The sequence below is a fragment of the Ovis aries genome, chromosome 2 (genome assembly GCF_016772045.2).
Source record: "Ovis aries strain OAR_USU_Benz2616 breed Rambouillet chromosome 2, ARS-UI_Ramb_v3.0, whole genome shotgun sequence".
NCBI lineage: Eukaryota > Metazoa > Chordata > Mammalia > Artiodactyla > Bovidae > Ovis > Ovis aries.
The window spans coordinates 133,551,831-133,563,482 of record NC_056055.1 but is presented as its reverse complement, the minus strand read 5'-3'; the positions used below and the strand labels follow the sequence as shown (position 1 = coordinate 133,563,482).

The following is an 11,652-nucleotide window of genomic DNA, read 5'->3' as shown; positions in this document are numbered from 1 at the left end:
TGAGGTGTAGAAACAAGATCTGAGATCTCTTTCAGACATGAAGGTGAAGTTGAAGGTGAAATCACTCAGTCGTGTCCGACTCTCTGCGACCCCATGGACTGTAGCCTACCAGGCTCCTCCATCCATGGGATTCTCCAGGCAAGAATACTGAAATGGGTTGCCATTTCCTTCTCCAGGGGATCTTCCTGACCCAAGGATCAGAACCCAGGTCTCCTGCATTGGAGGCAGACGCTTTAACCTCTGAGCCACCAGGGAAGCTGACATTAATTCAAAGCAGGTGTTCTGGTGGGATGCTCTCACCTATATGGACAGCTGGCTTGTGTTAGGTGTGGCTTTTCTGGAAGGTGACCCGAAGTCCAGGACACTTAAAATCTTGGGACACCTCAGAAGATTCATTAAAGCCCAGGAAATGTCCCTCCTTACTGAGTTCTAAATTGCTGACTTTAAACATAAATGTTTGAAGAACCATGTTTTCATTAAATGGGGACAAAGCCCTGTGCAAGGTACTTATGTAGGTCACACATCTAATCCACACAAATTCACACAGCGCTCCAAGAATGGATACCAGATGCCTGTTATCTAGGTGGGGACACCATGGGAAAGATAAAAGCATATTACTTGCCTAAGGGTTCACGGCCAGCAAAGTGGGGGTAGAACTGAGATGGATTCCATACATGTCCCATTCGACTCCAAAAACTATCCTAAATTGTCTACATTGCAAGATATATTACAATACATGAACCACATGAAATTGATAAAGTACAAAGAATTTTGGCCTACAAAACTGCATAGTCATATGATTCAACCAAATACTTTATTTGACCCACAACATATATTTCATTTGAACTATAGACAATCTGAAATTTTATATTGATGCCATAAAATTACTCACAAAGGAATGCAAGTAAACGTGATTATATTTGAAGACTAATTCAGTTCCTCTAATTTTTCTGTGGCAAAATACCAGCGTACCTGACTGATCCTACATTAATGATTCCTACACTTCTTGACATTTTTCTAATAATTTTGAAATTAATCTTTGTTATTTTTTTATCAGCTTTATTGTATTCTGACCAACTGAGCTTATAATTATGTTTCCCTCTCCTTGGCTGCTGAACTTCACTCATTTTGCCATTATGATTTTTATATTATTTCTCAGTTCTTTCCATGCCCAGTTCCTCAATATTGCCTGAGTGATTATTGCTCTTTGAACCTAGTGGGCTACAGTCCATGGGGTCATAAAAGCGTCAGACATGACTTAGCGACTAAATAACAACAACAACAATACCTTCAAGCAGGAGTATAATTTAGAATATTTAAATTATATGAAACTGCATTAGATTCCCTGGGATCTAGAAAATATCCTCAAAAAGGACAAAATCCACCAAAAATGTACCGGTGATGCAGTCCTAGGTATTCATTGGAAGGACTGATGTTGAAGCTGAAACTCCAATACTTTGGCCACCTGATGCGAAGGGCTGACTCATTTGAAAAGACCCTGATGTTGGGAAAGAGTGAGGGCAGGAGGAGAAGGGGACGACAGAGGATGAGATGGCTGGATGGCATCACCGACTCAATGGACATGGGTTTGGGTGAACTCCGGGAACTGGTGATGGAGAGAGAGGCCTGGTGTGCTCCGGTTCATGGGGTCGCAAAGAGTCGGACATGACTGAGCGACTGAACTGAACTGATGCATTTTAGTTGACATTTTACTAGAAACCATTATGATGGCATGAAAATGTATATTTTACATTTACATGTAATATATACATATTGACAGGAAGGTTTGAAAATACAATTTACACAATCCTTTTTATTATCTATACTTTAGATTTACAGTTGATTAATAGTGGGTTTTGTAAGTTTTTCTCCCTTCCTCCTCCATAACGCTGTATCTCTATCACTATGGTCAGATAGTCCTGTTGCAGGAAGGAGGACCCCTCCCAGGCGAGAACGTGGGCTCTTGTCTAACACTTAGAAATGAATTGTCCAAGGAGATATGTCTGACACAGCAAGAGATTTTATTGGGAAGGAGCACCCAGGCAGAGAGCAGTAGGGTAAGGGAACCCAGGAGAACTGCTCTGCCACGTGGCTCACGGTCTCGGGTTTTGTGGTGATGGGGTTAGTTTCCGGGTTGTCTCTGACCAATCATTCTGACTCAGAGTCCTTTCTGGTGGCACACTCATTGCTCAGCCACGATGGATGCCAGCGAGGATTCTGGGAGGTGGTTGGACACGTGGTGTCACCCTTTGACCTTTCCTGAACTCTTCTGGTTGGAACCTCTCCGTGTTCCTTACTAGGACCTCCTGTCATAAAACAACTCGTGCAAGTAGTAACTATGGTGCCTGGTCAGGGTGAGCAGTTTCAGTCAGGGTGCTTCCCCTGACAGTCCTTTTAAAGGAATTCCACCCTTTCTCTGCCCTCACAAACCTTTTGCCTTTGTTATAAGCAAACTCTTTTGAAAGATGATTTTCTCAACTTACACTTATTGAGACATTAATGTGGTGAATCCAGCTATCTTTTTTTTTCCAGTTTATCCAAGGAAAATGTTGGTGAAATAGCACTCTTCACTGATTTAGCACTGTTTACTTTTGGAGAGACCTTCCATCGTCATTATCATTTGGCTTGCATTGTACCTGTCTTTGTACAATTGTCTCTGTAGACACTTTTTTAATTAAAAAGAAGTGTGGGTATCCAGCAATGTCTGAGTTAAGCTGTCTAGATTTTCTATTTGGTGGTCATAATCCAGTTTGGGGATCTTTCCTAGTTCTTTCCCTTTTATCCCGCTCATATGAACATGTCAGTCTATGTCAATGTTCTATGAACATTCTGTGTCACAGCACAGCGGGACCTAATAGTAAGTTTTACCCATTGCTTAACTACTTTGGAACTAAACTTGCTCCGACAAGACAAATGCAAACCTTTCCCTATCCTGACGATGACCGCTGCCACCGCTATGCTGACCACGTTGTCAAGAACACTTATACTGGGAGCTGTAAATATTTAAGGGGGCTGCAACATGGAGATGAGTCCAGGCGATCTTCCTCAAGATCACTGAAATGTGGATATTTGCCAAGATCATGCGGAGACTTTTTTTTTCTCCCTAAAACAAATGCCCTAGATGACAGCGCGGTAGCCGGAGAACTCTTAAAATCACCACCATGCTGCAACCACTGTCACATCCTGCTTTTGTCTTTCTGCTCCAGCAGCTGCCGCAGTCGTTCCCAGGCGCATTTCTGCATGCTCAGTGCAGGATGCCACAGCCATTTCCGTATTTTGTGCCGATGTTTTCGTTAGGTTGTGGACAATGTGCACACAGGTTCATGAAGGGTTAACACTCAGCTGTGCTGTGGATGTGCCCTTAGTCACAAATATGTTTCCTTTGAAGCAAGGGTGCAGTGTTTCAAAAGACAAGTGCTCTAATTCCATGCAGATTTTTCCTGATTGATGATTGAAGAATTTTCAATTGAATCTTTAAATGAGTTAGAACAGTATAAGAAGTGAATGTAATCCTTAATTTTTTTTTTCTTAAAAGGCATTCTGAATTTGAAAAAATCTTGGGCATTGTGTACATGTCTGATTTACAACCATATGTGTTTTTGAGTCATAAAGCTGTTGTAAAAGTTATATAATGCTTGCAAAAAAAATAGTGTGGTCTCTTTGTGAAGCTAAGTGAAATAAAATATAAAGTTTGTGATACATTAAATCACAAGCATAAATATATACTTTATGGCCAGCTGTTATTTCTAAATGTGCACAGTTTCAAAATAGAAACATTTATCCAACATGCTGATTAGCAATTTCCCAGATCCAAAAAGCCCGATTGCATTTAAGATGCGAAAGATTAAAATGCCTAAATAGATATAGTTAATAGTTCATCTTCCTAAATGCTTTTACATGTTATAGGGCTTAGAGTCCCTCCCAACCCTGTGGACTCAAGAGCAGGAGCTCCTTTGATGTGGATCTATGTTTTAAGCACATGCTTTCACTAGAACAGAATTTGCATCTCAGACACCCAGAAAGACATTTTCCACATGAATGGAGGCCATGTGGCCCCATGCTACTTCTCACTGGTTGTACAGGTTCGTGGAGACAGGGAACTGCTTTTTATGATCATATCACAAATAGTCAACCTTCATTTTGGCTAAAAATCATATCAGTTGCTAATGTTCCATCTCCTAGTGAGTTTACTCCTCCCCTGCATAAAAATTGGTCAAGGAGAACCTGCAAGATTATGTTGACTCTAAAATGCAATTCCCCAGGGAGACCTTATTTGTTCGTCTGTGGAGCATCTCCATCTCTGTAGGTAGAGCAGAATTTTTAAATGCCTTTAGTCCTCTAGGATACATTGGCAATTGGCAGTTCAAAAGTTCATATGATGCCGTATGTCCTAATCATTTTTATCTACATCTAAAACAATACAGGACTGTCAAATAAAATCCTGCATGCAAACGAATGATGGAATGCAGGGGAACCCTCTGCTCTAGCCTTTTCTTCTTTGTCCGACAAGCTAATGCAATAAGGCCAATAATACAAGGTTGTGTACTAGGCCTAAAGCCTGTGACAGATAAAAAAGAAATGTTGGAAACCAATGAAGCTTTTGCACAATTAGATTTTTTTGAGGCTGTGCTGTAAGGATTGCCCAGAGCCTGTTCAGTCCTGATTGATGGTAAAATCATAACTACATCATATTAGCTGTAGAGTTCACTGACAGGTTACTACAGATTAATATTGCCACTGCTGTTCACTTACCATCAAAGCAGGGGAAATATGAATTGAGCTGTTCTTCTAACAAACCCTGCATATTAAAAGGTAAGGTGTCCTACTGAACAATCTCCCCTGTCACTGAGGAAAGATACAAACAATGTCTGTTTGAGAGATATGCAGATACGTTGCAGCATACTAATTAGTTCCGTTAGAAGAGCCCTATCACAGTCAGCTGGCTAACAATGCCTCATGTGAGCTTGTTCCTCCAGAGCTCTTGGCTACAGGACTGCAAACGACACCCTAAAACATGGAGCCGCAAACCCTGGTGATTTAAATGCAGGCTGCCAGGCAAATTGCAGTGACATAAATTTGGCCCATGTGTTTTGCATCATGTGAATACGAAACAGGGAAGCCATGGAGCTGAGTTCTTTTTGCGTCGGTCTCAGTGAGGTTCGGTGGACTGTTTTCAGAAACGTTACTCACAGCAAGGTGGGGTTATCTGTCTTTTGCTTTACTTTGAAAATGTTGAGAATGCAAAAATATACACGTGCTGATGATAATGACATCCTAAAATGAAAGCATTTCATCATTTTTCCACTCCAAGCCCAGGATAAGGAGTCACCTGTGAAACAAAAACAAGGCTCACTCCACATTGTGTGAAATGGGAGGGTTGGGCCTGATGGATGCAGTAAGGAACCATTTGATTAAATAGGAGACTCACCTGCCTGCTGTGCTAACAAGAGCCCTGGCCTGGAACTAGGCAGGAGATGGTGCCTTCGGCCCTTCAGTCAGGTTGCTTGTTCTCTTGTAATTCTGAATGTTGTAGCTGCAGAGTGAAGGGTTTGAACTAGGTCACCTCCAAGGTCCCTTTAGTTCCCTTATCCCATTGTGCAAGCCCCAGTGTCTTCTATCCTGGGCCGTGTTTCCTTGCAGGTGGCCCTTGGCCTTTGGCATCAACCTTTCCGAAGAGCTCCTCAAAGATGCTGAGTCCAGGTGCCACACGTGTGGTTGGGTGCACAGTGAAGTTTACGCACAGCTGTCATGAGAGATGTCAGTGACTTGGCTGAAGTCATTGTAGCCCTACTGTTGTTTTGTAGAGAAGGTGCAACGAGCTGGAGAGGCAGCCAGAGCCTGGGGAAGAAGATAATAATAGCTTTTCATTTTTAAAGACAAAATGGTGGTGATCTTCAGTTCAGTTTAGTTCAGTCGCTCAATCATGTCCAACTCTTTGCGACCCCATGAATCGCAGCACTCCAGGCCTCCCTGTCCATCACCATCTTCTGGAGTTCACTCAGATTCACGTCCATCGAGTCAGTGATGCCATCCAGCCATCTCATCCTCTGTCATCCCTTTCTCCTCCTGCCCCCAATCCCTCCCAGCATCAGAGTCTTTTCCAATGAGTCAACTCTTCCCATGAGGTGGTCAAAGTACTGGAGCTTCAGCTTTAGTATCATTCCTTCCAAAGAAATCCCAGGGCTGATCTCCTTCAGAATGGACTGGTTGGATCTCCTTGCAGTCCAAGGGACTCTCCAGAGTCTTCTCCAACACCACAGTTCAAAAGCATCAATTCTTCAGCGCTTAGCCTTCTTCACAGTCCAACTCTCACAGCCATACATGACCACAGGAAAAACCATAGCCTTGACTACACGGACCTTAGTCGGCAAAGTAATGTCTCTGCTTTTGAATATACTATCTAGGTTGGTCATTACTTTTCTTCCAAGGAGTAAGCGTCTTTTAATTTCATGGCTGCAGTCACCATCTGCAGTGATTTTGGAGTCCAAAAAAATAAAATCTGGCACTGTTTCCACTGTTTCCCCATCTATTTCCCATGAAGTGATGGGACCGGATGCCATGATCTTCGTTTTCTGAATGTTGAATTTTAAGCCAACTTCACCATAAACTATAAGCCTTATCAATAATGTTAATGGACAGATGACAGACTGGGAAAAGATATTTGCAGTGCTTAAAACTGACTCTGACAGGAAAAGTGACACTGTATCAATACCTAGAATATACAGAGTGCTCAGTTGCGTCCAACTCTTTGCAACCCTATGGACTACTATAACCCGTCATGTTCCTCATCCATGGGATTCTCCAGGCTAGGATACTGCAGTGGGTTGCCATGCCCTCCTCCAGGGAACTTCCTGACCCATGGGACCTCTCGTCACCTACACCTTGCTTAATCTCACTAAGATTGTCAGATCACTACAGTCATTTACTCTTCACCTAGCAACCAAACAGAGCTCCCATCACACCATATGTTTGCAAACACCTGGCATTTTCCAGGTTTCTCATTTCAACTTTCTGATGTGTCTTTGTAGAGACACAGTCTGATGTGTGATTCTGATGTCTCCTGCACTGGCAGGCAGGTTCTTTATCACTAGCACCACTGGGAAGCCCAGAATACACAGAAGTCACCTGAAAATTGACCAGAAAAACACAGGAAAATCCATAGAGAAATGCACAGAGGGTATGAAGAATCCATTCACCAGAGAGGAAGCTCAAATGGGAACTGGCATCAGCAGGGGTGCCCAGAATCACTAGTAAGCAGACAACGTGGACCACTGAAGACATTAGAATGTTGAAATGAGAAAGCTGGAAAATGCCAGGTGTTTGCAAACATATGGGGTGATGGGAGCTCTATTTGGTTGCTAGGTGAAGAGTAAATGACTGTAGTGATCTGACAATCTTAGTGCCATTAAGCAAGGTATAGGTGACAAGAGGTCCCGTGTACCTAGGATAGCAGGTCATGTAATCCATACCCCTTTTCCACATACCAAAATATTTGTCTGAGGAAAGATGATAAATTGTATAGTTGCCCTACTTCTGCAAGCCCACTACTGAAGACATATCCCAGAGAAATTTTCAGAAAGGCACCATGTACAAGGGTGTCATTTTAGCATTGTTTGTGGTGACTGAGAGTTGGAATTAACATGGAGGCCCTTCACTAGGATGGTGAATAAGTAAGCTAGGTGCTTGCATTCTGTGGAATACTGTGTAGCAAGTGGAGGCAATATTTTAGATGTCTATGCTACTGTGGATGGTAACTGCAGCCATGGAATTAGAAGACAGTTGCTCTTTGGAAGAAAAGTTATGACAAACCTAGACAGTGTATTAAAAAGCAGAGATATCACTTTGCCGACAAAGGTTCATATAGAGCTATGGTTTTTCCAGTAGTCAAGTATGGAGGTGAGAATTGGACCATATAGAAGGCTGAGTGTTGAAGAATTGATGCCTTCGAATTGTGTTGGAGAAGACTCTTGAGAGTCCCTGGGACAGCAAGGATATCAAACCCGTTAATCCTAAGGGAAATCAACCCTGAATATTCATTGGAAGGGCTGTGCTGAAGCTGAAGCTCCTATACTTTAGCCACTTGATGTGAAGAGCCAACTCACTGGAAAAGACCATGATGCTGGGAAAGACTGACGGCAGGAGGAGAAGGAGGTTTCAGAGAATGAGATGGTTGGATGGCATCACTGACTCAATGGACATGAGTTTGCACAAACTCTGGGAGATAGGGAAGGATAGGGAAGCCTGTTGTGCTGCAGTCCATTGGGTCACAAAGAGTTAGACAAGACTGAGCCACTGAACAATGACAAACGGCTATGCACTGTGAATAAATTTTATTATTTTTATTACTTTTAAAAATTCTATTGAAGAATCGTTCCTTTACAATGTTCTGTTAGTTTCTGCTGTTCAGCAAAGTGAATTAGCTGTACATATACATATATCCCCTCTTTTTTGGATTTCCTTCCCATTTAGGTCACCACAAAGCGCTGAGTAGAGTTCCTTGTGCTATACAGTAGGTTCTCATTAGTAGATAAAATTTAAAATCAAAATTATGTGTGAAAAAGTAAAAAGAGCAAGATTTAAAACATAATGTCTTTTGTCCAAATTTTAAAAATGAATTCAAATTTGTTAAATACAATGTTGCGCTAGACATACACACATATATGCAACATGACAACATGAGAATGCCTGTGTGGGCGTGAGGAAGGTGATGTGGACTCCAGGAAAAGGAGGAGAAAATAAGGAAATAAGGGAAGCACCCTCCTGGAATGATGAGACGGCGTGCTGTCAAATGAAGTGTGGAATTATTACAGAGCTCTGCTCCTGAGGTCAAAAATGAAAGATAAAGAGTGACTATGATTTTAGTTCGTCTCTGAGAATGTAATGGAAATATTTTCCTTCGAATAAGGTATGATTGTTAGCAGGAAGCCATAGTTCATAGATGAGAAGGCATTTGTGTCTGTCCCATACAACCTAACCACCAGGAAGATGGAAACTTTGGTCCAGATGTTTCTACTTTTTGGTCTAACAGACAGTAGAGCCTCTGGCATTGTTATCAGTGAGTGACTTAGATTTCATGGTAAATGGTATTTGTAAGTTACATACTTGTAACTTTCCTCTAGAACTTTCAATAGCTTCTTATTTCCTGTAATGTAAAGTCAGAACTCCTGAGCTTGGCAATAAAGACTGTCTACCATCTAACATCAAACCACCTTTCCCATTTTATTTCCTAATTTCTCTTCATTGATCCTTTACTCTCAGGAAACAGTCCTCGGCTCCTGACATTGTTCACATTATGCGTCCTGCACTCCATGCCCTTCTAGCCCTCTTCTGTCTAAATCTTTATCCACTTTCAGGACTAGTTTGAAGTATAGCTCTTCTGTAGAGCTTTTCTTTACCATCTCAGGCCCAGGTGACCTTGGCTTTCTCCTTTATGCAACGTTATAGTGCCTGCTGCTTGGAATCCAAATTATCTTTTCATACCTGTGTTTTCTCTGCAGGGACATTGTTAAATACTCTCAACTCCAGCTTCCAAATGATCTTAAGCTTTTTATAGTTCAGTCAGTTCAGTTGCTCAGTCATGTCTGACTCTTTGCAACCCCATGGACTGCAGCATATGCCAGGCCTCCCTGTTCATCACCAACTCCTGGAGTTTACTCAAACCCACGTCCATTGAGTTGATAAAGTATTATCAAATGAACATTTATTGAGCCCCTGTTTGGATACTGAGGAAGGATACAGCTATCCCTGGGATACTCTCCCTCACTTTGAAAGGAGCTGATAGTCTGGTGGGGAGGTATGTCAATCACCAGAGAGAATTAGGAACTGAAGGCTGTCAGGAGGTATGTTAGGGGATGGGCTGGGTTTGGGAACAACGATGTAGGGAGGCTGGGTGTGAATCGCAGCCTCCCATTTCATAATGGACCTTAGCCTCCTATGTATGCTGCCTTCTGTCCAGGACTGGCACGTTAGGTCAGGGCACAGGAAAGTTAAATAAAAGCTTTTCAGGAAGGTCTGCGGTTGAACTGGATTATAGGATCATGAAGTAATCCTTACTACAGAGCCAACACTCCTCTTCTGTCTGGTGGATTCTCGGGTGAAATAATTATTGAATCAATCTGAACTTTGCACAGGGAAATGTTAACCAATAACTGAAGACAAGGAGTGGTGTCTTTAGCTAGCTTGGGGCCACAGCCCCAGTTCTCATGAGAGACAAATTTGTCATTGGGTTGTATGGCTTCATGAGAAGGGGCCGGCATTGAACATTAGACCCACTGAAGAATGAGTGAGCTAAACAGTAAAGGTATTTAATGATCTCACAGATAAAGATCTTCAGGATAGATGGTCTCACAGACGATTTAGAGGCTTACCTATATCACTGAGGACTGGACTCTTCCATTTCTCCCTGCGCTGAGGGCCCACGGTCATCCATTTCAATCTGCCATACTCAGCGTGTTTTCATCGTCTTAGACGTCATAGGGCCACCGTAGCTCTAGATGCCACAACTTCACAGAGCTGTGCTCAAAGGCAGGGTGTGAACAAGCTTCTCTCAGTATCCCTCCCTGTTTGTCAGAGAAGGATCTGTTTCCCAGAAGCTCTAGCAGACTCACCTTCATATCTCTTTGACCAGAATGAGGCCACATGGCCAGGAATAGCCACAGAGTTGTAGCCAGCTGGTTTAGCACTGATATTGGAGACAGGCTTTGCTAGCATGAAAGAAAGGGGAGGGGTTGGTGGTAGAGTAGGCAATCAAAAAGGTTTTCCACAGACCACACATGTATTGGGTATCCAGGAAATTCTGAATCTTTTCTGCAACTTTCATATCTCCACCTTGTGAAATAAAATCATGTTCATGAAGAGCAGGTTCTCATGACTATCACACTTAGACTCAAGTCTCCTTTCTTTGCCGGATGATGGGGAACTTTTCTTTCATTTAATTCATTCATTCATATATTTGCCCAACTAATTCATCATATGTCTATTGATCATTCTGGTAGCTCAGCTGGAAAAGAATCTGCCTGCAATTCAGGAGACCCCAGTTTGATTCCTGGGTCTCTAGATCCCCTGGAGAAGGTATAGGCTACCCACTCCAGTATTCTTTGGCTTCCTTGTTGGGCCAGATGGTAAAGAATCTGCCCACAGGCGGGAGACCTGGGTTCGATCCCTGGGTTGGGAAGATCCCCTGGAGAGGTGAATGGCTACCCATTCCAGTATTGTGGCTTGGAGAATTCCACGGACAGAGGAGCCTGGCAGACTATAGACCATGAGGTCATGAAGAGTCGGACACGACTGAGCAACTTTCACTTCACTTCAGGAGATGTTCTTAGATTTATTTTATGCCATGGACTCTTTTGGCAGTCAGATGAAATCTACAGATGTCTTCGCAGAATGAGATTTTAAAAGCACTTAAAAATACACAGAATTATAAAAGAAACCAATTTAACTGAAACACAGTTCATCCTCGGATGCTGTGGCTAGATTCCACGCTGGATTGTTGCTGTCGTTCAGTCGCTCAGTTGTGTCCGACTCTTTGCAACCCCATTGACTGAAGCACACCAGGCTTCCCTGTCCTTCACTATCTCCCAGGGTTTGCTCAAACTCATGTCCATCGAGTCAGTGATGCCATCCAACCATCTCATCTTCTGTTGCCCCCTT

The 11,652-nt window shown here is 42.6% G+C and overlaps 1 long non-coding RNA gene across 1 annotated transcript; it reads right to left on the bottom strand.

The window, feature by feature from the left end:
• Positions 1 to 795: 795 nt before the first annotated feature.
• Positions 796 to 10,584, bottom strand: LOC105609047 (uncharacterized). Its single transcript, XR_001030763.5, has 3 exons — positions 10,368 to 10,584; positions 5,429 to 5,838; positions 796 to 5,329 (listed from the first exon to the last, which is right to left on the bottom strand). It is a non-coding gene; the product is annotated as an uncharacterized LOC105609047 (long non-coding RNA).
• Between the last annotated feature and the right edge of the window lie 1,068 nt (positions 10,585 to 11,652).